The sequence below is a fragment of the Tympanuchus pallidicinctus genome, unplaced genomic scaffold, assembly GCF_026119805.1.
Source record: "Tympanuchus pallidicinctus isolate F22 unplaced genomic scaffold, pur_lepc_1.0 scaffold19, whole genome shotgun sequence".
Lineage (NCBI taxonomy): Eukaryota > Metazoa > Chordata > Aves > Galliformes > Phasianidae > Tympanuchus > Tympanuchus pallidicinctus.
In genome coordinates, this window is record NW_026294710.1 from 11,129,992 (window position 1) to 11,143,968 (window position 13,977).

Here is a 13,977-nt window from a genome sequence, read left to right on the forward strand (position 1 = left end):
CTCTGAATTAAAGGAGAGCAGATTTAGATTAGTTACAACAAAGAAATTCATCACTTAGTGAGTGGTGAGGCACTGGCACAGGCCGCCCAGAGTGGATGCCCCATCCCTGTGGATGCCCCATCCCTGTAGGTATTGTAGGTCAGATCGACTGGGGCCCTGGGCAACATAGTCTAGTGGAAGGTCTCCTTATCCATCTGGAACCAGATGATTTTTAAGGTCCTATCCAACCCCAACTATTCTGTGATTCTATGATTACAAAGGACTATGTCCTCAAGAAGCCCTTCCAGCAGTGATTTGTGCTGCAGGATAATGAACAGTCGTACCACTGCCAGACCAACAAAGTTCAGCAGATGAACTGGTGTGTGCTTCTCAAATCTGGAAGCAAGACCAGGAGAAATCATCTGAGTACTTTGCTTTTCTTCTTTAATGGCTTTTTTGTAACATTGTTTCCATTTTTTTTTTTTTTTTTCTCAGAATGATTATCCCAAGAAACCCTTTGAAATCAAACTAAACTTCCTTTAAGCAGTTTCACTGTGCCAAAAGTTGTGTTTTCAGCCACTTGGCACTTGCACACAAGATTTGTTGGAGGCACTTGCATACCGAAACTGATATTATTATCTCAAGACATTGTAGAGTTTAATATATTTATACTGACAGCCCTCCTACACAGCAGAAATGCCTGCTATTCTCACTTCTCAGATGGGAGCAGAGGCACAGAAGTGATGCTCCCCTGTGCCCAGCCATACTTCTGAGAGCACCTGGGCAGATGTAATAAAAAAGGTTACTGTTATCCAGCTCTGCATTCATCTTTTCCCCAGAGTGGGATGAAGACCCTTAACAACAACCTCTCACCAGGTAACTTGCCCTGTAGGGTCAGTAGGTTTGAAGGCATATATCAAGTCTAAGGCTCTTATGCCCCCAAGGATCATTTCCGGTAGATCTCTTTCGGTACTGTTATTTATGAGTGCAATAAGCATTTCAGATGTAGGGTCAAAGACTAGTCATCTTGTTATTGTAACCCTTCCTGGGGCATCCATCTTTTTGAGCCAGCCCACTGTACCATGTCCTTGCTCCTTCATCCCCTCATTTGCAATAACCATTTCCACCCACGCGCAATATAAAGAAATGGATATTCAAATTCTGGATACTGCTGTTCAGTCTTTAACCAGCCTGGATTTAAATTGCCTTTTTATAGCTCTCCCTTACTGAAGCTTTTAATGATGTCTGTCTTTGTTACCCTCCATCACCGATGTGATGTATTTGGCTGCATCCACTTCTGCACATAGTAGGTGACTTCCTGGCTTTCTTTAAGCAGACTTTTTTAATGTTGGGATGTCATACTGCTGCTGTTTTAGATTTCCACATAGCTACACTGTAAGGACAAATAAATCTGTGAAATCATGATAGTCATCACTGGTCATACTTTTACACCTACTTACTGTAGGCAGCCTGGGTTATGATCTATATAGGTTATACAGATCTTGTATTTGATACCTATGGGGGAAAAAATGGAGTTGATTAAGGCATTATTGAACATGTTTTTCAAAATAATCACAGATGCCAGCAAAGAAGCCTGTTGACTTTTATTCAGCCCCACAAGTTCCCCTCTGGTGGAAAAGGCCAGAGACCAGTTTGCACACCTTATTTCTTTTAACAACTTACTATAGTAAGAGTAGCACTGACTTGAGGGGAAAAAATATATCTTACCCAGAATTAATTAGGAAAGTGTTCTCTTTCTGTGGGCAAAGAAATTAGAAGGCAAAATGGCATGAGAACACAACATGAATCAATGACAGAGTAAGACAAGTGCCTGGAATTTCAGACCTGAGTGCTCTAACCACAAAAACATGCTCACAAGACCTCTGGAGACATGCAGCCTGTGGTTCTTGTTGTACGGTGTGGGTAAACAGCTAGAATATTTTTCAATAGATAAAAAAGACCTGTCCATTACCCACTCTGCACTGCTGCATCTTTTAGTTCAGAGAGGAACGCTGCAATCCCTCTAGCAGAACATTCCCAGCCCTTCCACTGCATCCATCACAAGCAGTCTACCACTGTGTCTGTTTCTACTTCTTGTACCACATGGTCCAGCATTTTCTTTTTCTTCCTCCTCTCTCAAGGCACAGGTTGCCTCCTCTGCAACTGGGTACTGCAGTGGTCCTTAAAGATGTTAATAGCAACCTACTAAATGACTGTCTTGATCACATTAACAGCACTCTACAGAAAAGAAGACTTAGGGCAGATCTAGACCTTCAACTAAACCCACACTGTCTACGCTATCTTATCTCACTTTATTTTTTTTAGTATTATTTTTCTTTATTTTTCTCCTCTCCTTTCTTTTTTGTTTGTACTGTTCCATAAATTGTCTTTTTGCATTAAATGTTTGAACATGCAGACAACCACGTAAAGCTCCAGGACAAAAAGACTGAAAGATAAAATAGTTTTCCCCAGGAAATTAGCCATTTCAGATATATTTCACTTCATCTGGCACAGTCTGAAGGATTACCTAATCTCCAGCGACAGAAATCTCACCTACATTTCCTTTGCCACCCTTCAAAACAAGGCAAGACAGCACCAAGGTGAAGCAGACCCTTTACACAGCACATCCAGCTGTGAAACTGTCTGAAAAGAGCACATTTAAAAGCTTCTGGCAGAGAGTTTCTAGCCCTCAGAGGCAAAATGTCAGCAGCACTTCCTGTGGATAGCACTTCCCTGTGCTAGCATGGAACCCGACGTGAGTCAAAGAGACCCTGGGCTGGGATGAGACAAATATTGCTGCAGATAAAAATGGTGGAAGATCAGAATGAGGTCTTTTTCCTCTCCTCTGTTCTTGCTATCCCTAAGTTATGTTTGCATTTCTCCTGGTTGCAGGCACTGGGAAGCATCCAGCAATGGGGTGACCACGACCCATAGGATTGAGTGCCAGTCCCAACATGACAAGGAGCTTCACCATGACAGCAGAACTGGTGCTTGGCTCTCTGTTTTCCTAAATAAAATCCCCTTTTTCTGGAGATGTAGGAGTCTCACAGCAGAATCTTAATGGCAGAAAACCTAAGGTAGAAATGAATATTTGGATCATTTTTATTTTGTTAGCTGACATTTAAGGTAAGAACTTAAACCACAGTTCTTGGTAATGCTCTTTGTATGCTTAATCACGGAATCGTAGAAAGACTTACATTGGAAGAGACCTTAAAGATCATTGAGTTTTAATCTCTCTGCTGTGGGCTGGTTGCCACCTGTTAGCTCAGGATGCCCAGAGCCCAATTCAACACCTCCAGGAATGGGGTGTCCACAACTTCTCTGGGCAATCTGTGCCAGCGTCTCACTCCTTAAGTAGGTCTTAACATTTCAACTCTCTTTCAGTAGCTTTCAGGATGGGTTTCTGGCTTCTTATTCATTACAACACATTTTTGGAAGAGTTATGTTCTTTCCATGGACATTTAAGGGCTGCACTAACCCTAATCCAGGTATGGCAGCACTCCTTGGAGTATTATCAATTGGGGATTAAAAAAATAGAGCCATAGAGTTCTATTTGCTTCTAACTAAGGACAATGAAATAGAACAAACACCCATGTCCTCCAATGCATTTTCAGCAATCCAAAACAGAAATCCTTTTACAGCTAGGCTTGGGTCACTCAGATCTAGAAGAAGACTTTGCTTAAGAGAAGAAGGAAAACGGAGACAAAAAGATCTGGGTCTCTGAACAGAGTTTTCCTCTAAAACTAAACAGAAAAGCTAAAGCTGAAAGGCTAAAAAAAAAATAATAGCTAAAGCTAAACAGAAAAACAACCTTTACAGGCTAAGACATAACCATGTGGCATGAATCAGAATAAAATGAGCAGATGTTCAATAAATGCATCAAAGTAAGGCTTCATTGGCTGTAGTATTTTAAAAAGTAAAAGTTTGGCTATAGCAGACTTAACCACTAATTCAGGGGAAAAAAAATTACAGATTTGGTTTTTCCATTGAGTAATTTTCCACTGGGCAATGCTGAAAGCAGAAAACTATGGCAAGAACTTCTTCAATTCTTTGAAAACAATTTCTGCAAGAGGTAACCACAGCACTACAAACAAAGTCAAAACAGGATTTTAGTTAGGAACCAGTATTTCCACTAAAAATTCTGCATTTTTACATAATCTTGTTTACAGTCCTGACCCCAGCCTGGCCACAGAAAACTGTATGAGTCATAGAATCATAGAGTTGTATGAGTTGGAGGGGACCCTTAAAGGTCATCTAGTCCAACTTCCCTGCAATGAACAGGGACACCCACAGCTAGATTAGGTGCTCAGAGCCCCATCCAGCCTGACTTTGAGTGTCTCCAGGGATGGGGCATCCACCACTACTCTGAGCAACTGCCTTATCATAAACAAATGCTTCCTTATATCCAATTTAAATTCCCTCTCTTTTAGTTTGAAACCATTTCTCCTTGTCTGATCTCCCTGGCCTTGAAAAGATGTGCTACACAGAGTTCTGGGGGCAAGTTCCAAATAAGGTGTAAAACAAGAGATTTTCTCTTTCAGTGTGAATATAGAATACTTCTGTACATGACAAAAATACTCCATCACTAACTTGCCTCTTGATAAGTCAAGAGGAATAGAACTGCAAGACAGCACAACACTGAATCACTTACAGGCCTTGGAACAGAATAACCTACCTGACAATATTACTGTGAAGAGAATCTGAAGATGGGATATGAACGTGCTTGTAAAATTAGGCATTTCGGGGGGCCACAAATCTATCAGATGTCTTTTGACGCATACTGACATTCCTCCAAAAGGTAACACAGAGGAAAAAACAACTTCTAGTAACAGTATCACCATGAAAAAGAGACTTGTGAGCATCGATATTCATTTTGCATCTTGCTCCTGTACCACATTATTTCCCTTCAAAGCTTTCCACGCTGTTATGAAAGCCCTTTTCAGTTTGAAGGCGTGCAACCATTCAGTCAGAATGCCTCCATGTGGTGTCAAAAAGGAATCCTAACATCTCATAATGAATACTCATGTTGGGGTATATATGGATTTAACATTTATTATCTATCTTGCTCCAAAGCCCTTTTCTCCCAAAGCCAGCTATTTAACAGATTTTAGTGCATGCAGTAAGTGCACCACAGCGTAAATTACCAGGTACTGAGAGATGCAGAACGAAATGTGCAAGAGCAATTCAGTAACTACGCAAACATCAAGCAACCAGCGATGTAACATGTGGGCAAGGCATGAAAGGAAAGGAATCTAAATTGCCACCTGCCTGCCCCACTGAAAGAAAGAAAAGAAAGGCCTCACTGCTGCTCCCAGGGAAGCAGTGGTATTGCACAGGATTGCTGGCAGATAAATGTTACTGCTCCATGAACCACCTACGCCAGGTCAAGTTATACAATAGAGACAGAGGCAATCAAGAAGGGAGCTCCTGGGGATGTGCTTATGGAAGAGACTTGTATTGATGCTGCCAACAGTTCACTATTGTAAAAAAACCAATCAACTCTTATATTTTGCCTTAAAGATTTGGTGCCAGCACTTGCTGGAGACTGGACATAAACCCAGACAAGCCTTCTGCTGCATGTAGGGCTCATACCCCCCTTTCAGCAACGTGTTTGCAGCAAGGAGGAGGAATGGCCCAGAATGAAAACCCTCAGAGAAGACTTCTTCATTTCTTCACCAAAAAACAGTCACGTATGTCTGTCTGATTTATGAGTCCTCCAAGTCTTCCCGCATCTCTCAGGAATAATGATTTAGAACAAGGTTTATTGGGAAGTTTGGACAAACCTACTCTTTATTGACAATAGCAGCTTCACAACAATAGATCACTTAAAAAAAAAAAAAAAGACATTTTCTTTGGAACCACTCACATTTCTGTAAAAGCAAACTACATTATAAAGGTGTCTATTCAAGGAAATACTTCTCCATTATCTCTTCATTCTCAAGGCTGCAGAGTACTCCCCATAAAAAGTAGCACAGTGCTTTGATTCAAAATAAAATCATTGTCACGTTGCTAATGTGTCAGAGTCCATAGTGGGATCCTTCAAACTAAGCTAAGAATAACGAGTGCAAGTTTAGGAGCAAGGACACTGGCATTCATCTGCACCTCTTGAAGGTGACTGCCTGTAAATAGCTTTGGAAATCATCATGAGAAATCCTTGTAGTCCCAAAACAAAGAAGATTCTCACATTTTCGTCTCTCTGTAGGAAGGCTGCATTGATGTGCAAGGATTGCAAAAAGTCCTGCTCCTAACCAGGCCGAAGTCCTTAGACATAAATCAGTGAAAGGAAGGAATATAGCTGCTGTTCAGTGCCATTCCAGAGTTGCTATACTTGGAGAGAACGGAAAGCAGAAGCTAAAAAGTCCTGCCAGGACCACAAAAAAAAAAGCAGAAGAAAAATCTAAGTTAAAGGCAGATAGGACCATACAGTGAGTGCATACTGTGCTTTTGGGATCATACACAGTCCACACAGTTGCAGGGGTCTAGAAGTTATCTTGCAGATGACTGCAAATCTGCTCATTTCCTGATCTCTGCCCAATATCAATCTTCGCTCTCAGCCACTGGAAAAGGAAAGATACTCCTTCAGGTCCAACACTTATGAGTATAACTCAACTGATGTAATAATCTCCAAAGAAAAAGATGTGCAGTTGATGCTGGATTAATAGTTGCCACCCAGATCCCAGGGGCATGATGCTAGGGGTCAGCATCTTGTGAAGCTGTTGTGCGAAAGTACTGAAGTACACTGTGAGTAATTCCTTTGCTTTTCAATGGGGTGATCTGTGTTGTTCAGTCAATACACCTTTGAAGATTTCAGTGAGGACAGAAATCTTTTAAATACACCTGTTTGGAGCTGTACTGATAGACCATGTCATGACTGTATCAAGTCTTAGAAATAGGCTGAAAATGAAAGCTGTGTTGTACACAAACTCATAAAATCATGCAATCATACAATTATAGAACTTGTGTTGGAAGGTACCTTAAAGACCATCCAGTTTGAACCTGCTGCCATGCGTTGGTTGCCCCCACCAGCTCCGGCTGCCCAGGGCCCATCTAACCTGGCCTTGAGCACGTCCAGGGATGGGACACCCACAGCTTCTCTGGCAGCTGTGCCAGTGCCTCAGAACACTCTGAGTAAACAATCTCCACCTACTATGTAATCTAAATCTCCCCTTTAAAACCGTTCCCAAACACTGCAAGCCCGTACATGCCCAAATAGTGAGTGTGATTTCAAAATCTAAAATCCCAGCTCTGCAGTTTGGCACACACCTACAATTTGCCCACATCAAAGGCTGTGATTAGCCCAGGATTCATTTTTCTGAGCACTTCTCCCAGAATCGTGCTTCATGCACCCAATCGTGTTATACACACTTAACCCTGTTGTTGCTGTCCCATTTCATTTTAAACTTTGCCCAGCTGAATCCACCCCTGGAGAGCTGCTCCTTGTATTTCACTCTACCCCCTGTTCACAAAGCTCTTGTCCATAGAAACACCAAAAGGCTTTTTTCAATCACAGGACATAGCTAGTCCCATTTCTTCTTCCACTGCAGACTCCTGAAGGCTGTTCTGCCCACATCAGTGATGTGACCCCACAAGCAATGACAAAATGAAGTTTTGCCCAAATAGGGCCCCTAAATCTCTGCTTATCTGTGTCAAAACCCAAGCAAAGCTCCCTTGGCACTCACAGTCTCCTTCCTGGCATGCTCAGATGTGCAACAGCCTTCTTCATGATGTAGTTCATAGGCAACATTTGCTCAAAGATATATATTTAAAAAAGTAAAATTTGTGAATATTTACTTGATCAGAAACTGAGAGCAAGGGTTAACAAGTGTTTTAACCAGTAAAACCTATGAGCCAACTGCCACGTAAATTTACCATCTCACTCTCATGCATCATGATGTGGTATCAGCAGCACGTGTTCAATCCTCCAGACACAGACTGTGTTTTCAATGGGTGTCAGGCACTAATCTGCCTCATACAAGTCGGGACTTTAGGATACAAAGAGCAGAGTTTATGGGTGCACAGCTGATCTCCCGTACTGTACCACAGACCAACCAAACCCCTTGGCCAATGGTCATCAACTCCAGGGTTCTCCTTCGCTAGAATTGTTTTTCCTGTTCCCCTTACTACTATTACTGATAATGATAACATACCATTCACGGAAAACAGTGATGTGAAGGGCTTCTCTTAGCTGCTTGGACAAGAATTTTCTGCAGCTAAAGAACCCAAATGGCTTTTCTAGATCATATAAATCCAATGTGAATGAAGGGATATTTCATTCTCCCTTACATATAATGTTTTACAGGCAAAAAAAACAAGTATAGAAATAAATCCCATCCAAGGAATTCAGTGCAGCAGATCTATGTTTTGCTTTAATTAGCATCCCAATGTGATAGTGGCTTTGGCATGTGAATTGCTCTTTTGTAACACCGTGTGTCCTTGCTAGACTCCTTAAGGAACCTGGCAAACAAGACACTTCCCTCAATTGTCTCTTGTTTTTCTTGGAAGCTGAATATTTTCATTGAAATGTCACTTGCAAAGCCTGTCCATGCTCCACTGGTCTTGGAGTGTGCGTAAGCATTGAGCTTACAAAAAAAAAAAAAAAAAAAAAAAAAAAAAAAAAAAAAAAAAAGCAATTCAGTATTTAATCCCAGTTGACCACTCCACTTGCTTATTTGCAAAGCATACAGGTGAGAGGCAAAATCATGGGTGGTGTGGGTTACAGTAACAATAAAAACTTATGCAGACTTTATTGCAGGTAGGTGCATGCCTGTCCAAGCTGACTCCCAGGCCCTCGCAGGGTTACAACATGCTTATGTGTGGCAGGGGAGAGTTGATTAACAGCAGAAATGATGCACTGAAACTCTGAGCCTGCAAAATACTCTGGTGCGTGACTTAGACCAGGAAGGAAGGATCTCAGTCATCTTGGCTTGTCTGTGCTAGAAGTCATTTGAATTATTTGGCAGACTTGAGATGCCAAGCTGGAAAACCCTTGAAGTAAGGTTATTAGGTTCAGTTTGTGCTGTTTGGGGCATTTTAGGAGAAGCATTCCAGGGTCTGCTGCAGGGTCTGCTCTCTATAAAACTTGCTCTAAGCAGGGACCTCATGGCCTCAAAAAGACCTCATCTGGGGGAAATGCTCTGGCTTCCTTGGCCCATCAGGAACACAGGCTGACAGAATCTAGGTTAAACAGCCCTCCTACAGAGAACTACTATCATGTATCACAGCCACCAAAGAGGCCACTTGTTAGGCTTTCAGTCACTGGATCTTGAAGACAAGGTTCTCAACTAGACCGTATTCCTGCCTCCCTTTCTTCTCAGCTCCAAGGTTTAGTTCTGCTAGAAACACTTGTGTCCTTCTGAAACACCTCAGAAGTTAGTTCCAGCACTGCAGAGCTTCTTGGGAGCATGCCCTGATGCCCTGGAATCAACAGAAATTTCTCTGGATTTGGTCAAGGTGGGTGTTTAGTTTTAACCATTACCTAGCCATGGTAATGCTAATGGTAATGGGCCTGCTGGTGTCACCTTTAGAGACTCATTACCTGCATTAGGAGTTAGAGAAATAAGACTTCCAGCCTCAGTTTAAATTGCAACCTGAAAGACATAATTTTATTAGGAAATGCTCCATATCCATAAGGCTGTCCAGCAGCGGCGTGGATTCCCTGGGGAACATGCGTCTGAAGACCTTTAAGAACAGGCTGGATGAATTTCATAAGCTTTGGAGGTGCCTGTTAGACCTATTTCCAGCCTCTTTTCCATAACAAGTGAGGCACATGTGGTCACTGCCCATCAATCCCAGTTTGTCATCCTCTAGAAACTTCCGACCATTGAGTATACTGAGAATTATAGAATATCCTGAGGTGGAGGGGACCCATAAGGATACTGACTTTTGTCAGAAGATTTGAGATACCAAAAATATGCAGTTCTTACATGGATGAATAGGGGAGAATATGGAAATGAACACGGTCATTGACTTTTAACATGGCCCCATATCCTTGTGGAGAGTCAACGGCAGCAGCAGTGAGAAACACATGTCCAGAGAGGTGCAGAGGACTCATGCATAGTCTGTGGCTAATGGAGGGTGCATGCGGGTCTGTGGGAGATCAAACTTTGCCGCTTTGTGGTCTGGTGTAGACAAACTATGGAGATGAAGTCAGTGATGAGCTTTGGGGATCTGCTCTGACCTGCACAGGCAGCGCCTTCTGAAAAGCCGTATCCAAGCAGTCCCACAACACTTGGATGGAAAATACGTGTTTATGTAAACCCATTTTTACGCATGACTTTCTGGCACACAGAGAATGAATCATCAATATCCAAAGAGGCCTTTTATGCCAGTGAAATATTAGTATCTGACAATACAAACTACAACAGAATATTTCCCTGCACTGGCAAGATAAGGTGAGGCAGATGACTTAGATAGGGTAATTCTTACCATGCAGCCCCAATAGCAACCTATAATTGCTCATTAACGATGTTCACTATCATTCGTACTATCATTCCAAGATACACTTCAATAAAACTTTCCTTTATGAAATTATTTTCCCCTGTCTTCTCTGGGGAAATCTCACCCAAAAAGAATGAAACTTCTTCACATATTTTGGTGTTTGTCTTCGTTCTTGGGTTGGAATATCCTGTACTTTGGGAAAATAAATGAAGAAATCATGGGCCAGACATTTCTAAGGAATAGGGTAATGCTTTGAGACTGCACATGAAACTCTGAGCTGTCAGATTCAGATATCTCCAACTCTGGACTACGTTGCAGTAACAGGGCTGTGACAGATTGAATGGTTTTATGATGGCTCACGTACGCTGTATATAAAAATAAGAGGCTGAAACAAAAGCTAGAGATCAGATTTCCACAAGAACATACCAGGAAACACACAGGACATTCACCAACAGCTACATAACCCTGGGAAATGCTCCCAGAGGGACTTGCAGGAATAAATTAAGTGTCAAGTAGACACAGCCAGCCACCTCCTCACCTCCTTTTCTACAAGCTCCAGTACAGATGCTGCCACGTGTGCCTGCTCATGTCTTTGACAGAGTAAATGAGGTGCAATATCTATCCTTCAGGATAACCAGTTAACAAGCGTAGCTTTCAATAGCAGATGTACCAAAGGGTGACCACATAGGGACATGAACAGGGGTATGGAGTGATTCCAAAAACTTTCTCCCACAGTGAGGTATGGGCTGCTCAGGGGCTGTGATGTGGATTTTCCACAAACCTGCAGGGAGTGCTTTGAAGGCTGGCGATGAAAATGCTGCCCATGCAACAAAAAATTTCTCATGGCAATCATGAGTAAATGCTCACTTAGAAAGCAATGAGTCAGGAGAAGGGCATCCGGATGTGAGATCTGCCGTGCCCACAGTACTGCTCTTTGAGGGGTGCTACTATTACCCTCTTTTCTATTTATCTAAATGTGGCTTTTGGGAACCCGCTTGATCACAATCACTTCTAAATTCATACTAAACTCAAATTTTAAATGCACATAAGGAATCTAATAGTATTAAACAGGGAAGAGATTAAACAAATAGATACCTCATGCCATGCAGTGCTTCAGAGGTACTGTATCAATAAGTTGGTGTTACCCTGGAAAAAAGATTATCTGTGCATGCGTTCTCCCAGACAGAAACCAAGAAAGGAAGCATGCAGAATTGATTTTAACTCTTCTGAATTTTGTGGAGATGCAGCCTTGAATCTCAACTCTTGAGAACTCAGAACAAAAAGGCAGCACAGATGCAATGTGCACAGTGATGAGGATATGCATGCTGTCCTCTTCACTTTGTCACAGCATGACCCTTTTGCAAAAGAGCAGATAATTCCCAGAAGACACCCTGTGCAGATTTCAACGCAGCACAGCCTTATTTTGATTTCCAGCAGTGAGGAGAGCTGAAAACCACAGCTTAGCACAAGATGAACAGTCTTTAATAAGATAATCTAATGTGTTTTACTCAGTTGCTGAGGCTGATTGAGTGCAGGACATGCACGAGTTTTGTCACGCAGGCTTTCTGCATGAGTGGGAGTTTGCACTGCTGTTTCTAGATCACACTCAAGTATGTATCCAAATTCAAATAAAATGATCCTATAGTTTTGAAGGATTCCTAATTCTGGCTGAGAAAGGCTCAGACCCACAGCCCCGAGCATTCCAGATGGGGTCCCAGCTTCTGCCTTCAGCCAGACATTCCACCACTGTCGGCTTTGGTCCATTTACAACAGCTAAGTTCTTGATCCTTGGGAAATCAATTGGCTCAGTTTACAAATGCAGCTATGATAAAAAGAATAATTTCCTAGTTAAATGTTGAATTGCAAGCAAGTAGAATTTCAACAAAGGAAAATGCTGGGTGCTGCCCCTGGGATGGAGCAATGCTGCCCTGAAGTGGTCCAGCAGTTGAACTAGATGATCTTTGAAGGTCCCTTCCAACTCTCCTCTCCTCTCCTCTCCTCTCCTCTCCTCTCCTCTCCTCTCCTCTCCTCTCCTCTCCTCTCCTCTCCTCTCCTCTCCTCTCCTCTCCTCTCCTCTCCTCTCCTCTCCTCTCCTCTCCTCTCCTCTCCTCTCCTCTCCTCTCCTCTCCTCTCCTCTCCTCTCCTCTCCTCTCCTCTCCTCTCCTCTCCTCTCCTCTCCTCTCCTCTCCTCTCCTCTCCTCTCCTCTCCTCTCCTCTCCTCTCCTCTCCTCTCCTCTCCTCTCCTCTCCTCTCCTCTCCTCTCCTCTCCTCTCCTCTCCTCTCCTCTCCTCTCCTCTCCTCTCCTCTCTTCTCCTCTCCTCTCCTCTCCTCTCCTCTCCTCTCCTCTCCTCTCCTCTCCTCTCCTCTCCTCTCCTCTCTGTTCCACAATAGGTTGACAGTTGGATCACTAAGATGATCTTAGTGGTGCTTTTCAATGCTAACGATTCTATGATTCTGTCTGTACTAACATATTCAGTCTCACCTATGATTACAGCCCTACATTTTAGGGCAATGATATGGAAACAAGAAACCTGGAAAAGTGACGGATATCTCACAATAAACTAGGTAGCAATAAACAGGAGCAATACTGACTTTTCTTCTCTACAGAGATTAAACAAAAATAAGGATTTGTAAATCAACTGGTAATGAAACTGGTACTTCCCACAATCCAGATGGTATGTTGAAATTCGTATGATGCTGAGGTGCCTGTGAAATCATTTTACAGCATTTTGGGCAGAAATGTAGGACTACAAACACAAACTAAAAATGTACAAGGCACTATTCTTCCCACACAACCAGCAGGACAGCTACTAATGACATCTGCTTCCCTGGATATTACCAACAGACCAGGGCCCAGCACGGTCCCCAGTGGTTTCCTGTCAGATATTTAAACCCAGATCTACCTCTGTCAGATGCTCCAAGCTCCCTATGGCACATCTGTCTTTTCACAGTATCACTTTATCCCTCTGCCCCATCTGTCTGCACTGCTCATGTTTTAGGTAATCTCATAAGGACCAGAGACAATAAGAAATTTTAACTTCATGTCATGTTTTTTTTTAATTGATTTCAGAAAGAAAAGAGGAAAAAAGAGAAAAAAAAGAAAGAAAAACAAAGCACTATGATCATCACTTCCTCCTTGTCAGGTGGATGTGGCAAGAGGGCCAGGTCAGCTACAACACATCACATATCTGATGGGATTCTGATCTTCTTAAGCTCAGAGTAGGTAGGAAAAAGGAAAAAGAGTGGCTCTGGTGGGAGATACATGTGAAGGAATGGTGCAGTGAGATGGTCCTGCTTCTGAGACAAGCAAGATGCTTTCTTGCAAATCCACCACCTATCCATTCTCTCTCACTGCAGACCAGGTCTGTTGGGCGATGGAGAACTACATGGATGGCGATTCTGTGTATTCAGAGTCATTTCTAGTCCCCTTAACAGGAAATCCCCTGTTAACTTTGGTTGATTTTGAAGACCATTGACAAAAGACTTCAGCTTCCAATTTCATAACAATCCAGCCCACTACATCTGAAGTTTCGTTTTAACCACCAGCCAAAGATTTTGGGC

The 13,977-nt window shown here is 42.5% G+C and overlaps 1 protein-coding gene across 1 annotated transcript in view; it reads right to left on the reverse strand.

The window, feature by feature from the left end:
* CAMK1D (calcium/calmodulin dependent protein kinase ID) overlaps positions 1 to 13,977 on the reverse strand; it is a 219,280-nt gene that overhangs the window by 72,809 nt on the left and 132,494 nt on the right. The gene's annotated exons all lie outside the window — the stretch shown is intronic.